This window comes from Eptesicus fuscus, chromosome 7 (assembly GCF_027574615.1).
Source record: "Eptesicus fuscus isolate TK198812 chromosome 7, DD_ASM_mEF_20220401, whole genome shotgun sequence".
In the NCBI taxonomy this organism is placed as follows: domain Eukaryota; kingdom Metazoa; phylum Chordata; class Mammalia; order Chiroptera; family Vespertilionidae; genus Eptesicus; species Eptesicus fuscus.
In genome coordinates, this window is record NC_072479.1 from 79,492,925 (window position 1) to 79,513,525 (window position 20,601).

The 20,601-nt window shown below is 38.8% G+C and overlaps 1 protein-coding gene across 2 annotated transcripts in view; it reads right to left on the reverse strand.

Moving 5' to 3' along the window:
* The window catches only part of PIK3C2G (phosphatidylinositol-4-phosphate 3-kinase catalytic subunit type 2 gamma), a 262,489-nt gene that overhangs the window by 105,820 nt on the left and 136,068 nt on the right, over nucleotides 1-20,601 (reverse strand). The gene's annotated exons all lie outside the window — the stretch shown is intronic.

Genomic DNA, 20,601 nt, shown 5'->3' on the forward strand with positions numbered 1-20,601 from the left:
AAGGCAGGGGAAGGGGGGATATGAGGGGAGTAAGATCAACCAAAGGATTTGTATGCATGCAAATACGCATAAACAATGGACACAGACAGTAGCGGGGTGAGGGCATGTGCTGGGGGGGGGGTGGGAGCAGCTGGGGAGAGGTCAATGGGGTGAAAAAGGAGACACATGTAATACTTTCAACAATAAAGAATTTAAATGTTAAAAATGTAACTTAGGCCAATTATTTAAAAAGGCTGAGATTTTATTTTTAAATGTAAAATAAAGCAATAACTCCTCCTCTACAGAACTGTTTAGAACATAGACTGAGCCAATGCATTTGACTAGGCTTAGCACAATGTATAACTATTCAGCGAAAAAACATGAATTAATCTGTATCTCACAGCATCCCCCAGACAGCTTCTGTCACTACCTGGTATTCTGCTCACACCACAGACTCAGGAAGCACAGAACACAAAAAAGTTAAGAATACTTTGCTAGATAATGGAGCAGTGACAAATATTTGAATTCTCTGTCTGCCATGTGACAATTTTTATTACCTTGAAACTAATTTTAATATGCTTACATTTTACTTTATATCGTGCTCTAAAACACAGAAATAGAAAAAAAAAAGATTCATTCCTTTAAATACTAACTTCTGTCTGATTGATTTTTTTCATCTTAACTGGTCTCTAGTCTTCTCCTCCCCTGAAAAATAATTAGCATTCAAGGAACCAGAAGAAAATTATTGTGAGAATGGAATACTGAAAATAAAAAGGATTAACGCATAGCAGCAAAAACATACATAGATGAGTTTTATTCTGCATTCCTAATTTTGCACCTATGTCCACATGTTACAGAGACTCTAACAAATACATTACTTCTTTTGTTCTGCATTTTCTGTTACTACACATTTATGTTGAAAAAATTAATTGAATGAGTCTGCATTTTTTAAAATCCTCACCCAAGGACATGCCCTTATTAACTTTTAGAGAGAGAGTGAGAAAGTGAAAGAGGATCATCAATGTGAGATCATTTTCAATCAGTTGCTTCCCATTCGTGCCCTGCAGCCTAGGTATGAGCCCTGACCAGGAATCGAACCCATCCCCTTTAGATGTACTGGACTACTCTCCAACCAACTGAGCCACTCAGTCAGGGCTGCGTCTTCTTATTTATTTATTTTAGGTAAGTCTTGCTTCCTTGTCATTGTTATGAATACAATTTATCTTTTAACATCTTTTGTACTTTTCCAAAGGAAATATAAACTTCGAGTGGAATAAAATTTCTTATTTACTTCTGGAAAGCATTAAAGAAAAAATTCAGGGGCTAAAGATGTATTTTCTTTTTCTTTTTAATCTTTATTGTTGAAAGTATTACACATGTCCCCTTTTACCCCCATTGATCCCTTCTAGCCCACATCTGCTCCCTGGCCCAGGCCTTCACCACACTATTATCACCACACATGTCCATGGGTTATGCGTATATACATACAAGTTCTTTGGTTGATTTCTTCCCACCCATCCACCCACCCACTCCTGCCTTCTCTCTGAGATTTGACAGTCTGTTCCATGCTTCTATGTCTCTGGGTCTATGTTTTTCAACAGTTTATTTTGTTCATTAGATTCCACATATGAGTGAGATCAAGTGATACTTGCTTTTCTCTGACTGGCTTATTTCACTTAGCATAATACTCTCTAGGTCCCTTCATGCTGTCTCAAAGGGTAAGATATCCTTCCTTTTTACTGCTGCATAGTATTCTGTGGTGTAAATGAACTACAGTTTTTTTATCCACTTATCTACTGATGGGCACTTGGGTTTTTTCCAGATCTTAGCTATTGTAAATTACGCTGCTATGAACATAGAGGTGCATATACTCTTTCTGATTGGTGTTTTATGTTTCTTAGGATAAATTCCTAGAAGTGGGATCACTGGGTCAAATGGAAGTTCCATATTTAATTTTTTGAGGAAACTCCAAACTGTTTTCTATAATGGCTGCACCAGTCTGCATTCCCAACAGCAGTGTACTAGGGTTCCCTTTTCTCCACATCCTCGCCAGCACTTGCCATTTGTTAATTTGTTGATGGTAGCCATTCTGACAGGTATAAGGTGATACCTCATTGTCATTTTAATTTGCATCTCTCTGATGATCAGTGACTGAGTAGTTTTTCATATGTATCTTGGCCATCTGTATATCCCCTTTGGAGAAGTGTCTTTTAAGGTCCTTTGCCAATTTTTAAATTGGATTGTTTGTCTTCCTTTTGTTAATTTGTATGAATTTCTTATATATCTTGGATTATATATCTTGGATATAACCTTTTATCAGATTTAGCATTGTCCAATATGTTCTCTTTTACAGTGGGCTCCCTTTTCATTTTGCTGATGATTTCTTTTGCTGTACAGAAACTTTTTATTTTCATATAGTCCCATTTGTTTATTTTCTCCTTAGTTTTCTTTGCCCTTGGAGATGTAGCTGCAAACATATTGCTATGAAAGATGTCTGAGATTTTGCTACCTATAGTTTCTTCTAGGATTTTTATGGTTTCACATCTTACATTTAAGTCTTTTATAAATTTGATTTTATTCTTGTGTGTGGTGTAAGATGGTGGTCTGGTTTCATTGTTTTTCATATATCTGTCCAATTTTCCCAACAACATTCTTCAAAGAGACTGTCTTGACTCCATATATGCTCTTGACTACTTTGTCAAATATTAATGGAACATAATGGCTTGGGTTGATATCTGGGGTATCTGATCTATTTTGTTCCATTGATATATATGCCTATTCTTGTGCCAGTACCAGGATGTTTTAATTATAATGGCTTTGTAGTATAACTTGATATCTGGTATTGTGATACCTCTAACTTTGCCTTCTTTCTCAAATTGCTGCAGCTATTTGGGATCTTTTTTGGTTCCATATACATTTTTGGAGTATTTGTTCTGGATCTGTGAAATATGCCATTGGTAATTGAATAGGAATTGCATTGAATCTATAGATTGCATTGGGTAGCATGGACATTTTAATGATGTTAATTCTACCAATCCATGAATATGGTGTATTTTTCCACTTGTTTATATCTTTCTCTACCTCTTTTTTCATCATCCTGTACTTTTATCTCCTTGGTTAAGTTTATTCCTAAGTATCTTAATTTTTTGTTGTTGTTGCAACAGTAAATGGGATTTTTTTTTTTTTTTTTAGTTTCTCTTTCTGAGAATTCATTATTGGTATATAAACATGACATGGGTTTCTGGGTGTTAATTTTGTATCCTGCTACAATATCAAATTCACTTATTAAATCTAGTAGCTTTTTGGTGGAGTCTTTAGGGTGTCCTATGTACAATATCATGTCATCTGAGAATTTAAGAATAATAGTAGACAATACAAAAACTTACCTGCTCACCCCTTTAGTGATATTTTGAACTGTCAGAAATATAATAAGTGAATCATGTCATTTTTTGGAGGCTCTAAGAAAATGAGTGTTGCTTGAGTGTGAATTGGAAAGCTGCAAATGCAAGCTTGCACAAGTAAAACTTCAAACATTGTATGTAGAATTGTCTACCGCTCAGGTTCACATAGTATTTTGAGGACTCTGGTGATATACAATTTTATACTTTACTTGAGTGTCAGTGAGACAGGGAGCTGATTGGTAGAGTATTTCTATAGCAATCCTTGCCAGAATTTTTATTCACTTTGAATACTGAGTACCTTGTATTTAAAGATATTATTAACTTGTTCTAATAAATAAATACAACTCTATCACCACCCAACTGCTATATGTGTGCTTAAAAGACAAAGTTATTCTGCATAGAAGTCAACGTTTTACTAACATAATTAAAGAAAAGTTATTTATTTAGGTTAGGATCATAGGAACTGCCCGGACTATATAATTTTTATTGATAATATTCTTAATTCTTAATGTATTTGAAATGCATTTGCTTCTCTCACGAGCAGCTCATTCAAGGAGGAAAAAATCAGTTTGATTCCTTGCTCAAAGTAAAACAAAGCAGGGAGATTTGCAGAGAGAATATGTGACTGGGTTCTAAAAAAATATAAAAGTGAAGAAAACTCAGTGTATGCCCTTGTGATTATTTTGCTAGTAGAATATGTCTCTTCAAACCCTGCATCCCTGCGAGATGGCATGCTCCCCAAGTGAGATCTCGTTCTAACTCCTCAGCTTTTTACCCGAGTTTGTGAAGAGTCTGTTTTCACACATTGCAGAATTGAAATCATAGACTTTTGAAGATGATATGAGAGGCACCGTCACTTTTACTGGCAAGAGAAATTAACACGCCCTTTAATTTTAAACAACTGCAGAGAAAGCTGACAATACAGTTTTGGATGGAGGGTCAAGCAGTTCCATGTCAGTTACTTTCACAATAGGTAGCGGTAGACCCCTCAGGGTGTGGTTTTTACCCATTGCCTCTGTTTATAAGAGTGTAAAAACACAGCTGGCCACTCCCCCTGGAGCATTAAAAGAATCCTTTTCAAAATATGTTGTCACCTAGAGAGGCAGTATTGCTTATGCCAAGTAAAAAAAATAATAAGTTAAGGTCAATGGACTGAAAAGTATCAAATAAGAACTGATGTTGAGCCTGACCGGCATGGCTCAGTGGATAAGTGTTGACCTATAAACCAGGAGGTCACATTTCAATTCCATGGTCAAACCACATGCCACGGTTGCATGCCCGATCCCATTAGGGAGCATGCAAGAGGCAGCCGATCATTGATTCTCAACATCATTGATGTTTCTATCTCTCTCTCCTTCTCCCTTCCTCTCTGAAATCAATAAAAATATATTTTAAAAAAGATTTGATGTTGACAAATTGGGCTTTTAAGATGCAGACATTGTGGTTGTTTACAAACTGTGAGGTAAATCTCAAAAGGCCAGAGACCTGTTTATCCCACTGTCTGCAAGATCCAGGGATGATTCAATTTGATACTATTTTGCACATGCCATGTAGGCTGTAAGTAATAAGAACATTAAAATGAGGGTAAATGGATAAAATCTAGTTGATTAAAGGTTTTGACAGTTTTAGGTGTAAGAGGCAGCAAACAAGAAGAGAAGGAATTATAACCCAGGTGACTAAGCACATTTGTTTTAGGATATCATGAAAGTATTCACCTAAATTAAGGGGATCATGGTGGACCCAAGAGAGACCCAAGATAGTTACAAATCTCTGCTTGCATGAAGTGGAGATTTTTCTCAGAAATTACAGTTTTTCTCCATTTCTCGTTTTCAAAGCTGCTTCTGGTCTCATGGTGAGTGGCTTGCTAGAGCTACAGGAAAAGTACAGATAGTTCTCATTTCATCAGTCTACCAGCAGGGCAGAACACAGTAATCACATCATCCCAGCCCTCCTCGCCGCATAACTCTCTTCCGTATAGGTCTTAATTTTAATTCTCAGCAGCACGATAGCCCACATCTTAAGGGCTGCCCTAAATTTTTACCCACATGTGTATTTCCTGTGAGTGAAGAGGGATAACAGCATCCAGGAGCAGAAGAAAACTGAGCTACACAATAAGATGAGTGATTTCAGGTCACACCAGGACCTCCCCTTCCCATTTCCTGTGTTTGTTGCTATGTTCTGTGGGGCAATGTGAGGGGCTCAGTAGGCCAGTTTTCAAACACAGGTAGATTTTAGAATGTGACTTCAGGTTTGCTTATAACCCTGGGACATATAAAGGCTGAAATCCAATACTTGATACGGAATTATTAATTTTAAGATTTCAATGGGGTGTAAAGAAGTGAAAAGCTTATATTTCTTTAGCCTTTACAACTCTTGTTTCTCAGTAGTTGTGATTGATTTAATGTTTCCCTAAACGTTATACATTTTATAGTCTTCGCAAGCATAACTGTTTCCTATGACTAGTTTATTCTCAGAATATTGATTTGGTCTTTCAGCTATATAGCACTAAACTCCTGTTAAATTTTGCATCTAAAAAGCATTACATGGGCCAAACCTGCAGAAATGTAATTTACAATCAATAGTTATTTTGCAATATATATTTGTCAATAAGCCATTTTATAACAACTTTAAATATAAAACCATTAAAAGGGAATAAATTCAGAAAGTAATGAAATTCATACTCTAGAGATTATATTCATTTTTACAACACAAATACATGAGAGGAGCCCATAAGGTATGTAACTGACTTAATTTTATCTCTATATCATAATTTATATCTCCAATATTTATGTGTTACTAGAGGCCCAGTGCATGATTGAATCATGCAAGTGTAGGGTACCCTACACGCTTTCGCTTTCGATCGCGGGGGAGCTGGGTGCCTGTCTGCTGGTGCACCAGGCCTTTCAGAAGCCTCCGGCTCGGCGGAGGCTTCTGAAAGGCCTGGTGCCGGAGCAGACAGGCACCCAGCTCCCCCGCTTTTGATGGTCCGCGGCGGGACGTGAGCTCGCTGCCCCAAAGGCCCCTTCTGTTCCGAAACACAGCCATGGTGCAGACGCTGAGCTCGTGCTGCCACTGGCGACACAAGCTCAGCGTCCCGCTGGCCCAATCGGCTACCCTGGCCACCCCGAGTCCCACCCCCTGCGCCTCCCACTGGCCCAATCGTGGGCGTAGTGGAGTGATGGTAATTTACATATTACCATTTTATTAGGTAGGATAGTATTATTTATTACCACCTTGAAAGTAGTGTCTTGTGTTCATACTTAGGATGTTTCCCCTGTGCTCAGACTGTTTTAGGTTTAATTATTATTCCCAACTCCATGCTTTCTTCTCTGAAAAGGACTACACATCCCCATTCGTTGCTAGGTGACTTCCAGTGCCTTCCCATCAGCAGAGTCTACCTCTCCATGCCTTGTTGGAGTTGGTCAGGTGATTTGCATTGGCCAATGGGGTGTGACTGGATGAAATGTACACCCCTGTCTGTGCAGATGCTTTGAATGTGCTGTCAGGGATTGGTTTGGCCTCTGGTACTTCTGCCTTCTGCCCTGAGAACAGCATGCTCCAGCTGGGGGCTGTTCCCTCCGTCCTGGAATGAAAAGACCATGTGGAGCAGGGCTGAGCATTGCTGTGTGGGGTCCAGTGGAGCCAGGCAAGTCTGCAAGCCATGTGCTGCCTCAGTGAGAAATAAATCTTTGTTGTTGTAATCCACTGAAACATTGGGGCTATTTGTTGCTATGGTAAAAATTAATAAGTATGCCAAGTTTCATATTCTTTCTTTTTTCCTTTTCTTTGTTTTTGTTTTCATTCATTTGCATTGCCTTTAGAATATGGAGCGTATTTTTAAAACATCCCCAATGTTGTTGCTGAGCATATTTGGGGGCAAACCTAGTTACCGAGAATAAACAAAAGTCATCTGGGTGCAAGTCTGGCGAATTAGATGAGTGATCAATCTGAGTATACTATTTCAGATTTAAAAAACACCAACAGCTATACAAGTAATAAAATGGCTTTCTTTCATGGATCAAAAAAATCCCCAAAGGGTATTTAAAATGATTTGATCCAGCTCATTTTGGAATGATATATTCTTTTATACTGCTAAAATTTATTGTTATTTTATTACTACTAACATACTTTTTGATTCATTTAAACATGTGAATAGGCCTATGTACCATCTGTTGTTTTGTCCAGCCAAGTGTTTGAGTATCTAATAGAGATTCTCCCTGAGAAAAACTGTTGGGCTAATGAGTACAGTAGGACAATGACAAGATGTTTTTAGGGCTTACATAACACTGCACTAGACAAAGGGCCTGATGGCTGAGGGCAGTAACGGAGGCTGTACCTGTAGCTGCTCTGGGAACCTAAGAGCTTTGCCGTAAGAGTAGCAGCTGGAAGACTGAAGTGGACGAATAGGAGAGGACAATGGCTTTAGATGAGGAAGCATCCATATCATGTTGAGAGGAACTTCCCTTGTTTCTCTGGAGCTGGCTACCAAAACTCAAGATTACAGTCAAGAAACAACAGGTATCCTCTATTTTAAGAAACAACTGTTGCTCAGACAACTCTTCAAGGCTTGCTGGGAGATGGTGTAGCTGGACGTGGTACACCAAGCATTATTTCTCCTACTGGACCTTAGTATACATACATTTGCAGGTGGGGTGGAAGGAAAGGGGTGTTTGAAAATCCTGAGTCATCAGTCTAGTGAGGAACAGAGTGGTTCAACACTTGCCCGCTTCTCCAGGTGAAGTCCAGTGAAGAGGGAAACTCAAAGAGAGCCATTTGCTTGCGTGTGTGCCAGAATGGGGAACTGGTGCCCCATTCCCAGGCTGGATTTCTGCTCTGAACCAGGGTTTGTTGGTTTTCCCCAGGCTTTATGTGAACAGGAAGAAGATGCCAGAACAGGATGGAGAGAAGGGATAACAAAGGAGCAGCCTGCATTCCTGCACCCCAACTGTTTGGCAAAGCAAGGATGTGCAAGTTTCTCAAGGTTCCAATAAACACATGGAAGGAGATGTTCAAATAAACTCCGTGTGGAGGAAGGGGTTGAGTCAAAGTCAGACCTCCTGGTAGGGAGGTCCTACAAGGCTTCCCTCCCCAAAAGTTACCCACATGATACAACCAGCTTTGACAGAGAACCCACAGTGCTCCTTGATGGAAAATCAGAGATCATGGATAGAGATTGCAGTTGCTTGCCACATTAAGTGTCAGGGTCATATTTCTCTCTTTTCTCCTTACTCCAAATTTAAAAGAAGTTAGAACTAGAACATCTGTAATACTTGCAACAATAAAGATAAATTGAAAAAAGAAGTTAGAATTAGAAAAGAGAAGGGAGAAGAGGAGTAAAGCAGCAGCCCATATCCTCTACCCACTGCAATTCTCCCAAGCTGAAGCTTGGCTGGAGCTAGAGAATAGGGAGGAGGTATTTGTACAAATAGGAGAAGAAAATGAAGCTTTCAATTGGACAAAACTGGTGGGAGTTGTTTGATATCTAAGAGTGGCCAAGAAACTATGGAATTGACTTTGGTTTTAATTAGGAAATGTGAATAGCAAAGGCAGTATTTTAAAACTAATCAAAACTGTTCTTGGAGGCCTACCAAGCTCAGTCAGTTTAAAGAAAACTAGTTGGGACAGATAGAAATCGAAAAGTCATGCACGAAGAAATACAGCTTCAGGAAATGTACCAACTGCACCACATGAAAGGAAATGTGGAATGAGGACTGGAGGATCGTGCACCAAAATTCAAAGGAGAGTTGGCTGAGGTTTTATTCTTTGCCTTCCTTACCCCCTTGCCGCCACTCACTGCTCTTATAGAGCAGTGTCCATTTTGGCTTCATTTATGGACGATCACTGCTAAGAAATTGAACTTGTTTCTTTAGCATTAGGTTATCAACACTACATATATGTGAACATATAGTTATGTATTTACTATTTTAATTAATGATGTCTTATCATATTTAAATACAATATTTAACAGATATGACCAGTCACATATTTAATTGTAAGCTTCAATGGTATTTTTTTCTGAAGGAAAATTAGCCATAGATGGTACCAAGTTTGTATAAACACTTGTAATAAGGATTACTGGTGTACAGCATTGATGATCTCCTAAGATCAGTTAGGACCTATGAAGGAAAACAAAAAGAAAAAGAAAAAGAAAAACTATGTAGAGTAGGTAAATTCCTCTGAATAGATTCCTGAATCTATAATAATTAATCAGAGCCCTTTCCACTTATCTTGCTGAAGGGCATGGTCAACTTGGGCGCAACAGGTAAATCAACAAAACTCCTTCCAGTCCACTCACATGTTCATATGTTCACTGTTAAAAACACTGAATAATGTGATATAAGAGCAGAATCGCTGTCCTGCTTCTCCCATTCCAAAACATACTCATTGCTTTATATAAGTTATGTTATTTAAATTATTTTCCCCAATTAAACACCAAGCTGTGCATAGCTGTTAGTAACCATGCTCAAACCCACTATTATATTCCATACTAGAGGCCCAGTGCACGAAATTCGTACAAGGTGTGTGTGTGTGTGTGTGTGTGTGTGTGTGTGTGTGTGTCCCTCAGCCCAGCCTGCATCCCTCTCCAATCTGGGACCTCTCGAGGGATGTCCAACTGCCTGTTTAGCCCCGATCCTACCTGGATAATACCTAAACGAGCAGTCGGATATCTCTCTCACAATCCAGGACTGCTGGCTCCCAACTGCTCGCCTGCCTGCCTTCCTGATTGCCACTAACCACTTCTGCCTGCTTGCCTGATCACCCCTAACCACTCCCCTGCCAGCCTGATTGATGCCTGACTGCTCCCCTGCCAGCCTGTTTGCCCCTAATTGCCCTCCTCTGCAGGCCTGGTCACCCCTAACTGCTCTCCCCTGCTGGCCTGGTCCTCCCCACAACTACTGTCCCCTGCAGGCCTGGGTCCCCCCAACTGCCCTTCCCTGCAGGCCCAATCACCCCCAACTTTCCTCCTCTGCCGGCCTGGTCACCCCTAACTGCCCTCCCCTGCAGGCTTGATTGCCCCCAACTGCCCTCCCTTGCAGGCCTGGTCCCTCCCAACTGCCCTCCCCTGCTGGCCTGATTGCCCACAACTGCCTTCCCTTGCAGACCTGGTACCTCCCAACTGCCCTCCCTTGCAGGCCTGGTCCCTCCCAACTTCCCTCCCCTGCTGGCCTGATTGCCCACAACTGCCCTCCCTTGCAGGCCTGGTCCCTCCCAACTGCCCTCCCCTGCTGGCCATCTTGTGGTGGCCATCTTGTGTCCACATGGGGACAGCCATCTTTGACCACATGGGGGCAGCCATCTTGTGTGTTGGAGTGATGGTCAATTTGCATATTATTCTTTTATTAGATAGGATATGCTCATTAAACCTAAAGCAAAGCAAGACAAAGATGGCGAATTGTGAGACCCTCCTGCATCGCATCTCCCTTCTCTCACATTCTGGTTTTCTCCTTACCTGACCCCAAGAATCCTCCTGCTCCTTTTGTTCTTCCTTTGCTAAAAGCTCCTCTTAGCACTGCTATGTTCTGGGGTCCCCACTGGTGCCTGTCCTTCTTACTCCAAACACGTATCCTACTATAAAGTATACCCCTATTCTTAGAGAATAATATTACATGAGCATGGAGCTGAATGCCACGAGGTAATCTCTCCCACATTTACTAGGTGATGAAACTGAAAGATTAAGGGTCTTGCTTATGGTCCTATGACTAGAACCCAGAGTTCTTAACCACTGCTCCAGGCTCTTCTCACTGTACCATATGTCTGTCATGGGCTGAATGTCTGTGTCCCCCCAAAATGTATATGTTAAGCCCTGAGCTCAATATGATGATATTTGGAGAGGGGACCTTTGGGGTGTGATTAAATTTAGGTGAGGTCTTGAGTTTGGGGCCCTGAGAAGGGATTAATGCCCTAATAAAAAGAAGAGACTGGAGCTCTCTGCTCTCTCGGGCCACGTGAGGACACAGGAGAAGGCATCCAGCGTCTGTCTACACCCCAGGGAGAGGGCCCTTAGGAGGACATGGAATTGGCAGCTCCCCAATCTTGGGCTTTCCAATATCCAGCACTGTGAGAAACACATTCCTGCTGTTTAGGGCACACAGTCCATGCTATTCTCTATTGCAGCCCGAGCTTATTAACAGTGTCCTAATACCATTAAAACCCGATTTAGACTGTAATTTTCTAGTTGTATCACCTCTGGCAAGGAATTTAATGCTTTAGCTCTTCACTTTCCGTCTGTGAAATGTTGCAGTTTGTGAGTTTGGTAAGCTACTTTCCAAGACAAGCGTTCTGGAATTTTAATCCTTAATGAATGTATCAAGCATTTCCTCTGTGCCAGGCATTTTGGAAGTGTTTGACATAGATGAGTTAGGGAATCCTCACATCCCTCCAGGTAGTGTGATTCCTTCCATTTTCCAGATGAGGATATTACGGTTTATAGAGATTGAGTAACTTGTGCAAAGTCACCCAATCAGTGGACCAGGGATTCAAATTTAAGTTTTCTGACTCCAAAGCCCTTGCTCTTCATCATCATGCTGTACCACCTCCTGATATCCCGACACAGGTACAGCTGATGAGACTAATATACAATCTAGGAATCTTTTGTTGCTGCTTTCTTACCACGTTTTTCTTTGAGCTCTTGCTCTGGCTTCATGTTTCCTAACCCTTAGAAGTCCTCACTGGATCGCCTTCTTTCTTTTCAAAGTTTGTCATTTCATTTTGTCCTGCTACCTAGAGACTCCTTGTCAAAACCCCACCAAGAAGTGCCAATAACAGTTCTTTTCTTCTTCCTTCTTCTTCCCTTCCTTTCTCCCTCCCTCCCTTCCTTCCTTCCTTGCTTCATCCCTCCCTCCTTCCCCTTTTCCTTCCTTCCTTCTTCCTTCCTTCCTTCCTTCCTTCCTTCCTTCCTTCCTTCCTTCCTTCCTTCCTTTTATTATTAATCCTCACTGGATGATATTTTTCCCATTGATTTTTTTTATTTTTTAGAGAGATAGCAGGGGTTGGGAGGGGGAGAGAGGAAATAGAGAGAGAAGCATTGATGTGAGAGAGCTACATCAATTGGTTTCCTCCCCGATGTGCCCCAACCAGGGCAGGGAACCTATGGTCCAGGTATGTGCCCTTGACCTGAATCAAATTGGCAACCTTTAGTTAGACACACTCTAACACCGAGCAACAGTGGTTGGCCATCCTTTCTTTTAATATTTTTTGAACATTTAAAGAAGAGCTTGTTAACCTAATATATAATATTGTGTGGAATACTTATAAGCAGTAATATTTGTCTCTCCTTTACCTCACTTACAGAAAGAATAAAATATGTAAAATTTACTTTGATAGTGCAAGTCATACACCGGAATCACCTTTTCTCCATCCTTCCTCACTTTAGAAAAGTGAGACCACCAAGATTTCAAAGGGTCTGGCCTCCTATGTTTATTTAAGCAGTGGTAGTGCTGGATGGGACTGGGAAAGTAGAGGGAGAACACCCTGAATTGAAAGTAATATCCAGATTGCCTTTGGGAGCCTAAGAATCTTGCTGAACTGGGCACACACACAACAGATATACCTGGAGTTACCCATCTTAATTGGGCCCGTAGTTCCAAATAATTCCAGGCTGTGGCAAAAGAGAAGTGGAGAGTCACTAATATCAGCATATGAGTCATAACATAATAATTTCTGGTTGACATATCCATGCTCGTGGAATTTTAAATTAGTTTAATAGATGTCTACATTTTCCCTTACTTACTCTTTGAAAATATGGTTATGAACTGAGTTTTCTAACTCAGCTTTTTTCTTTTTCTGAATACATGTATAATTACTGCTAAGGTGGTGTAAGAGTCTGTTCCATGCCCTAGCCTGTTTTGCTCAATGGATAGAGCGTCAGCCTGTGGACTGAAGGGTCCCAGATTTGATTCTGGTCTAGGGCAGATCGGGTTGCAGGCTCATCCCTGGTAGCCAATCAATGGTTGTCTCTCATCATTGATGTTTCTCTCTTTCACTCTCTCTGCATCTATGAAATCAATAAAAATATACTTTTTTAAAAAAAGGGTATTTTTCATAAAGTTTCATTAACAAAATTTATTTTAACACTTTTTTTTGCTATATTAATGTTTCATAAGAATAGCAACCTACTAATAAAAATCCTCTTTACCTCTCAGCCTTTTGTACTTGCACAGCCCTCTGGTGAAAGCTGGGTAATCACCAAATTGTGCAGTGAACAATTTATATGTTTGAACACAGCCAGAGAGGCAGGGCTACAGGTGTAAGGCAAAGCTGGCTTTGAAATACTTCATTTCCCTGGAACATCAGTTTCAAATCACAGCTGGGGTGGCTGCCTCACCCTTTATTCTTCAGAGTCACAAATAGCATGATTTATTCTGTGAGGATATTACAGGTTCCCTGGGACATTGTCCATAAGATTTGTACCTGTGTTTGATGTTCTGAGAAAATTTCTGGGACATTCTTGCTCACTGTCATGAAATAGCATGTCCCCTGAAGTCAGCTAGCACTGTTAAACCCCATTCCTTTTGGAAACTCCACATAAACTTAGTGGTGTACTACGAGGCCTCCACAAACTACCTGGTGTTCTGCAAGGCCTCCATGCCTGTTGAATTATGCAATGTTGATGTTGTTGTTCAGGTTGTACTTTCCATGCAGGGATAATTGTCCTGCCCGCTGTATCATATGAATGTAGAGAGAGTACTAGGCATACTTTATCTCCAGTGCTCTCTGTATGACAGCACCAGTAATTTAGCAGTTCCAAGCTTAGACTTCCCATTTGTAAACAGATAAAAGTCATGTCTGTCCTATCACCAAATCTATGTTTTTGTTATAGACTGAATTGTGTATGCTCCCAAATGCATATGCTGAGCCCCAATACCCAATGTGACTGATTTTGGAGATGAGCCTGTAAGGAGATAAATAAGATTAAGTGAGGTCATAAGGGTAAGGACCTAATCCAGTAGGATTGGTGTCCATATAAGAGGAAGAGAAACCAGGAGAGCATGTGCACAGACAAAAGGCAGTGTGAAGACCCAGCAAGAACGAAGGCTGTCTCTATCCCAGGAAGAGAAGGCTTTCCAGAAGCCAACCCTTCCAGCATCTCGATCTTGAACTTCAGCCTGTAGGACTGGGAGAAAATAAAATTTTGTAGTTTCAGTCCCCCGCTCTGTGGTACTCTGTTCTGGCAGCCCTAGTGAACTGATAGAGTTCCCAACCTAGACTCTTTCTTTGTGTGATCCAGGCCTACATGCTCATCTGCGTACAAGATAGCACAGTTGGATTTTCCTGAGGCATTTTAACTTTAACTGCACCAATCTCAGCATAATTCCCCCAATACTCGCTACTTTACCCGAACTACTTCTCTCCATGAATAGAACCGCCAGTCTTCTGTCACCCTAACTAAAAATGAAGCAGCCATCTGTGATTATTCTCTCACTTTCATCCCCAACATCAAATCTGTGACCATGTCCTATTGTGCTTCCCATCCAAATAGCTCTGAAATCTAATTTCTTCTCGCTGCTCCCATTCACAGAATGTAATTGAGGCCTTAGTTCCTAAAGGTATCACTGGAATCAACTGGCATTGATTTTGATGTCACCTGCATTTTCTTCTACCTCCAATTAGTCCTCTTTACTCAGTCTAATGAAGTTCTGTCCTAGTGATTAAAATCCATATAGCCTTCATGATAAACACATAAAATCTTTAGTGAAACATAGAGGGCACTTTATAATTTAACTCCCCCACTTCCTAAAGTCTTGTCTCTGATTCCCACTCACGTTCTTCCATTCTAAACCTGGAGAATGTAAATGTACCTCCATTCCGAACATATTCCATACATTCAATAACTTGAATGTCCTTGGCTTTCTCAGGCTGCAATGATTTTGAATTGCCTCATCCTCTGTGTCCAAAATGATACTTCAATATGCCAACATCTGCCTTTCCTTTCATGTTCAACTTAACACATTTGCTAAAAGGTCTTTCTTAGATTTTTTCCAATCTTGGGCAGGTGTGCTGCATCCACTCAGTAAGGGTTAAGCACTTCCCTATATTCGTTATTCTTTTAACAATATTTGTATTGTGCTTTTAAATTTTGTTTTAGTTTTTTTTTTCTTTTACTAAACTTTAAATTCTTTCAGGGCAGAACTCTGAATTCACACTCTCATGACCTAACAGTTTCTGATTCTGACAGAGAAGGCAGTCAGTATTTGCTGAATAAATGAGTTATAATAAAATAAACCTGGACTTTATAAAATTGGTTCCTTTTCTATCTTAATTAAAACTAAATTGCTAAAAATTCTGAAGTTATAGCGTCCTATTAAGTTACATTTTCACATTTTCATATATATATTTAAAATATTCTTATTAGCCTACACATTAATTATTATATATCTGAAAATTTTGAAACATTTCAAGAGGTTACAGGATGTATTCCATCATATTGTGATTTGGGGTACTTAGATCATGGGGAAAATATTAGAGGAATTTTTATTAAACAAAAATAATTGTATAATTAACTAAACTTAGTTAAAAAATGATCAGGTTGAAAGTCCATCATTGGCAAAGTTACATTAGATAAGTGTTAGTTAATTTGAAAAGATAAGCCACTTTTCTACTAGATAAGCCATGCCATTTGAAATTGAAATTTCTTGCATCTCAGAGGGGAAAAAAATTAGAAAAGAAAAAAAGTGATGTGTGTTTGTGAGAGAGAGAGTGTGTATTGTGAGACAATGGATCTATTTAGGTAACTAAATAGAGCATTTATTTCCAAAAATATTATAAAATCTCATTGTAAGATGTTTAGATTGACTGATAACAAATAATGTTGGTGCCAAACCACGTTAGACCCTAAAATTTAGTCTGATTTAAGATGTAAGCGGTTATCTATATATATAAAAACCTAAGCAACCATCTGACTGTTCGACCATCCCACTGGTAGCTATGATGCACAATGACCACCAGGGGCCAGATGCTCAACACAGGAGCTGCTGAGTTGTGGTGACTTAACAGCTGTGCTTCTTGGGTGATGCACCCAAACCAGAGAGGAGGGAGCCCAATTCCGGGGTGTGTCACCTGAGAACTGCCCTCTCGCAATCTGGGACCCTTCGGGGGATGTCCTCTTGCAATCTATGACCCTTCGGGGGATGTTGGAGAGCCGATTTTGGCCCGATCCCGCAGGCCAGGCTGAGGGATCCCACCGATGCACCAATCCATGTACTGGCGATGCACCAATCCATGTACTGGGCCTCTAGTAATAATAATAAAAAGATATATCTACAAAATTAAAGTAGTCTGTAACAACCCATGGGTGGCTTTTAGTTCTACGTTTTGTACTCTTTAGGAACAAGTCTTTGCCACTTTGAACCTCCAAGTCTTTTCCACAAAGACCTCATTGAGTTTTTTGTGGAACTCTCCCTTCATAGTTATCCTTTAGGGAAAGTTTCAGGAACCTCACTTTGAGAATCCTTGCCTCTGAAATTATCAGTGGAGAATGGATATTAGTGCTCATAAGACAGATAACTGAAATTGCTTTGGAATTAATTGGTCAGCAATTTTTTTCTGACACATTAAAAAAAGAACAAGTAGTTTACTGTTCATATTTCTTAGAAAATGACATTCCACTGGTGTTTGAAAATTACAACTTTGAATTATACATGCTCTTCTTTGGTGGGGTTTTCTCTCTATTAGTACTGTATTTTATGTTAGATGAATCCAATAATGTTTAACTCCTTATTTTCTTAGTTTTATGCTTTATTTTTTTCTGTTCTCCTTAATTTTGATTAGCACAACAGAACAAAATAGCTGATTCAGTTTAATGCTTCTTCTGATTACAGTGTAATACTTTTTATTTTCACAAATGGGAAAAACAGGATGATGAGAGAATAAGTTGTTGGTGTATTTTGCCTATTCCCCTCCTCCCCAAGAATTCTGGAAAGGTGTAAATAGATAAAGAATCTAGCAAGAGAAAGCCTATGGTTTCTTCATGGTAAATTGTGCTTCAGGGCACTCAATTCATGATCCTATTTGTCTCTCTTGGACCGGTAATATCAATGGTAATCAATTAAGAGGTTGTAATGTCAGTTTAAAGGCCTTGAACAAAAGGAAAAACACAGGCTAAGTAGTCAGATATATCTGAGTTTGTAAAACAGTTGGGCCATTTAATTGCTGTGTGACTTTTGACCTCTAACTAACCTCTCTGAGCCTCAATATTATCTAATAATTATTCTGAGGATTAAATGATATAATTTAGAAACAGATCTAGTGAAAGCCTGACATTAATATCTGCTCAATAATAGTAGCTTTTGTTCTTGCTCTACTTAGAAATATGCAGTTTGAGCTCTAACTCATATTTTTCTATATTTCCTAAATATTTTTAGTTACAGCATGGCTCATTTACAAAAAATGTTTTTCTACACATGACCTGATGAAATCTTAGACTTGTCTCTATAAAAATAACTGCTAAATTAAAGATATTTCTATTTAAATGCTACTTAGCCAACATGCTTTTAGTAAAAAACAGAAGAATGGTGGAGGAGCTTTCGTCACTGTTCAAGACAAGTCTGGTTTCAAGGGTATTCAAGTTTAGTACCTTAGTTTATTTTATGTCATTGTCAAAAGCATTAGGAAAGCAACTACTACAATGACAAAAGCTAAACATATAATAATATCAAGAGCAATAACTGAAGTTAAGGCACGAATGTCAGAACAATAATGTAATTGATTCAGCAGGCACTCTAAAGTGATCAGTGATATTACTGATAAAAATTAACATTATATCTGATTATTTTTCTTAGTTTCTCAACAAATACTGAATAGTTGCTTTAGATACATTATTTCTATTTGACTCACATAGCTGGGCTTGTGTTCAATGTTTTCTCTGAATTGGTTGAGCAGGCAAAGAAGTAGCAGTCATGAGCATAAGATGGAAATTGACACTGGAAACTTCAATACCATATAAATGGCCAGACTGGCCCAGAAACACAAGGACATTTTGCCTTTTCATAAGAAACATGTGCTATAAGTTCTAGGTTAATGTTTGCACAGTAGTGGAGAGAATAATGATTTCTTTCAGTATTTGCCCAATAAAACATAGTCTTGAAACATAAGCTTTAAAAATGGGATTTGGACTATAGAAATAATTATAAAAATAATCTTATTTAGAAGTGCATTTTTAATTGTAAAAGTATTATACATTTTTACATATAATCTTTTTTAGAGCCATCTTCTTCCTCCCATTAGAAAAAAACAGATAAAAAACAATTTTCCCACTGAGAGTGAGATAAACAGCTTAAAACATTGTTGGTTTTGGTCTTTTCTTTCACATTCCAAGACAGTGCCAAGGAACTTTATGGTTTGAAGGAACACAGTTTAAAACATACTAGAATAACCTTTTCTATTTTCAGATGCAATGGTTGAGGCCAAGAGAGAAAAAGTAATTTGCACTAGTTTATGCAAGTATCTTATTTACTTATTCAAAAGATAGACACTAAGCAGCTACGTAGATCCTGATAATATAGTGGTGACCAAAACATGGCAGTACAGTAGTGACCAAGACATGGCGGTGATTGTGATGACCAAAATTCTTGTGGCCATGGAGTTTACATTATGGTGAGAAGAGACAGATGCTAAACAAATATAAAACTGAATAAGCAAGATAATTTTAAGATGTCATATAAAACGGACTGGAATGCAAACCTCTAGAGAGCTAGTAAGTATTGCCAGTAATAGAATGTCTTTAGATATAAATTGGGTCCAAAAGTACAGTTAAAGTGTCTACAGATGTTTAATTTCTAAGTGTAGATGCATTTAAAAGCAAAGATACTTTAAGAAAAATGTGAAAGAATTATAAATGTACAATTAAAACCACTTCTTGGACTAAATTAATGACTGTTTAATATTTTTCCTTTTCATGCATTTATTAATTTGAACATATTTTTTAAAGCAAATTTGAAAATTTGAAAAAATGATGAATTAGTTTCTATTTTGCAAATGTTAGTGACTAAGAAAGTTTAATACCAGTAGAATCACATCTCTTCCAGCTTCTCAGGACATGTCATTTTGATTTCTGTGATTCAGCTTTGAGTATGATATAAATAGATTCTCTATGTATTTATACATCTTCCATGACTAATTAATATACAAATGTTCATAAAACTTAATTATTGATCATAGGTACTGTATCTTATTAGTCACTGTGAGAAAATCATTGAAGTACAAGAATTTCTAACTTTGGAGGCACAAACAACTCAATTGGAGGAAATAAGATTTATTTAAGTACACAAAGCATTACATTATGAGGATCAAATAATGGCATACCAGTTTGGGGTACAGGAAATTGGTTAGGAAGAAATTACTATTGTTTAGAATGATTGCAGAAAGGTTGGATGTGAATTAAATCCTAAGAAATAAGTAGACATGGATGGGTAGACATCGAAAATAAGAGGTAGGAAGTTTCCGGAGATGAAACCGTCATAAACAAAGGCTCTGTGATAGGAATAAACATGGGTTTATTCAGGTGATAGTGACCTGAAAAATCTGACAAGACTGGAGAGTTTATGCTAGGACTAGTGGAAAAAAAATTTGTAAAGACAGATTTGTGATAGATTATGAAAGTCTTAAATACTTAGCTAAAAAGATGGAATTTGTTCAGTAGCTAGCATCAGGGAACATAGTATGTACATTCAAAGATTTTTGGGTAGAGAAGAGGTGTTCAATTCCTATGGGGTGAGATTTGTCTAATCCTCTGCTGTCATTCTATAGATAAGAAGACTAATAAGGCCATAGAGAGTGACTGTCTTGCCTGACTGAGGTCAGGCACCTGGTTCTTCTGTAGAGTGCCTTGGTTTCCAGTGCATTTTTATAGCTTCTCAAGATGAAGACAAGTTTTATTTCTTGTCAGCTAATTGCATTACTGAGAGTGGCTATGGTTTATGGGAGAGTAGAGAAATAGTTTCAAATAAGTGTGATGCAATGCTTGAGGCCCCATAAAGGTTCAAATCAGTATTTCTTGACATCTTAAAACACATTTTGATAAATAAAATCAATATTATGTCCTTTAATTCTTTTTCAAATCCTGAAATAAGATATTTTGATGATAATCAAAAAGTATAACATAGAATTTGATTTTTGAAACTACACACACTCCTTTTGATATGAGTTATGTCTATCTCCCCTCACTCCTATTGACATTGAGAACTAACCTGAACACAGATAGTAGCAGGAAGAACTGTGAGAGACT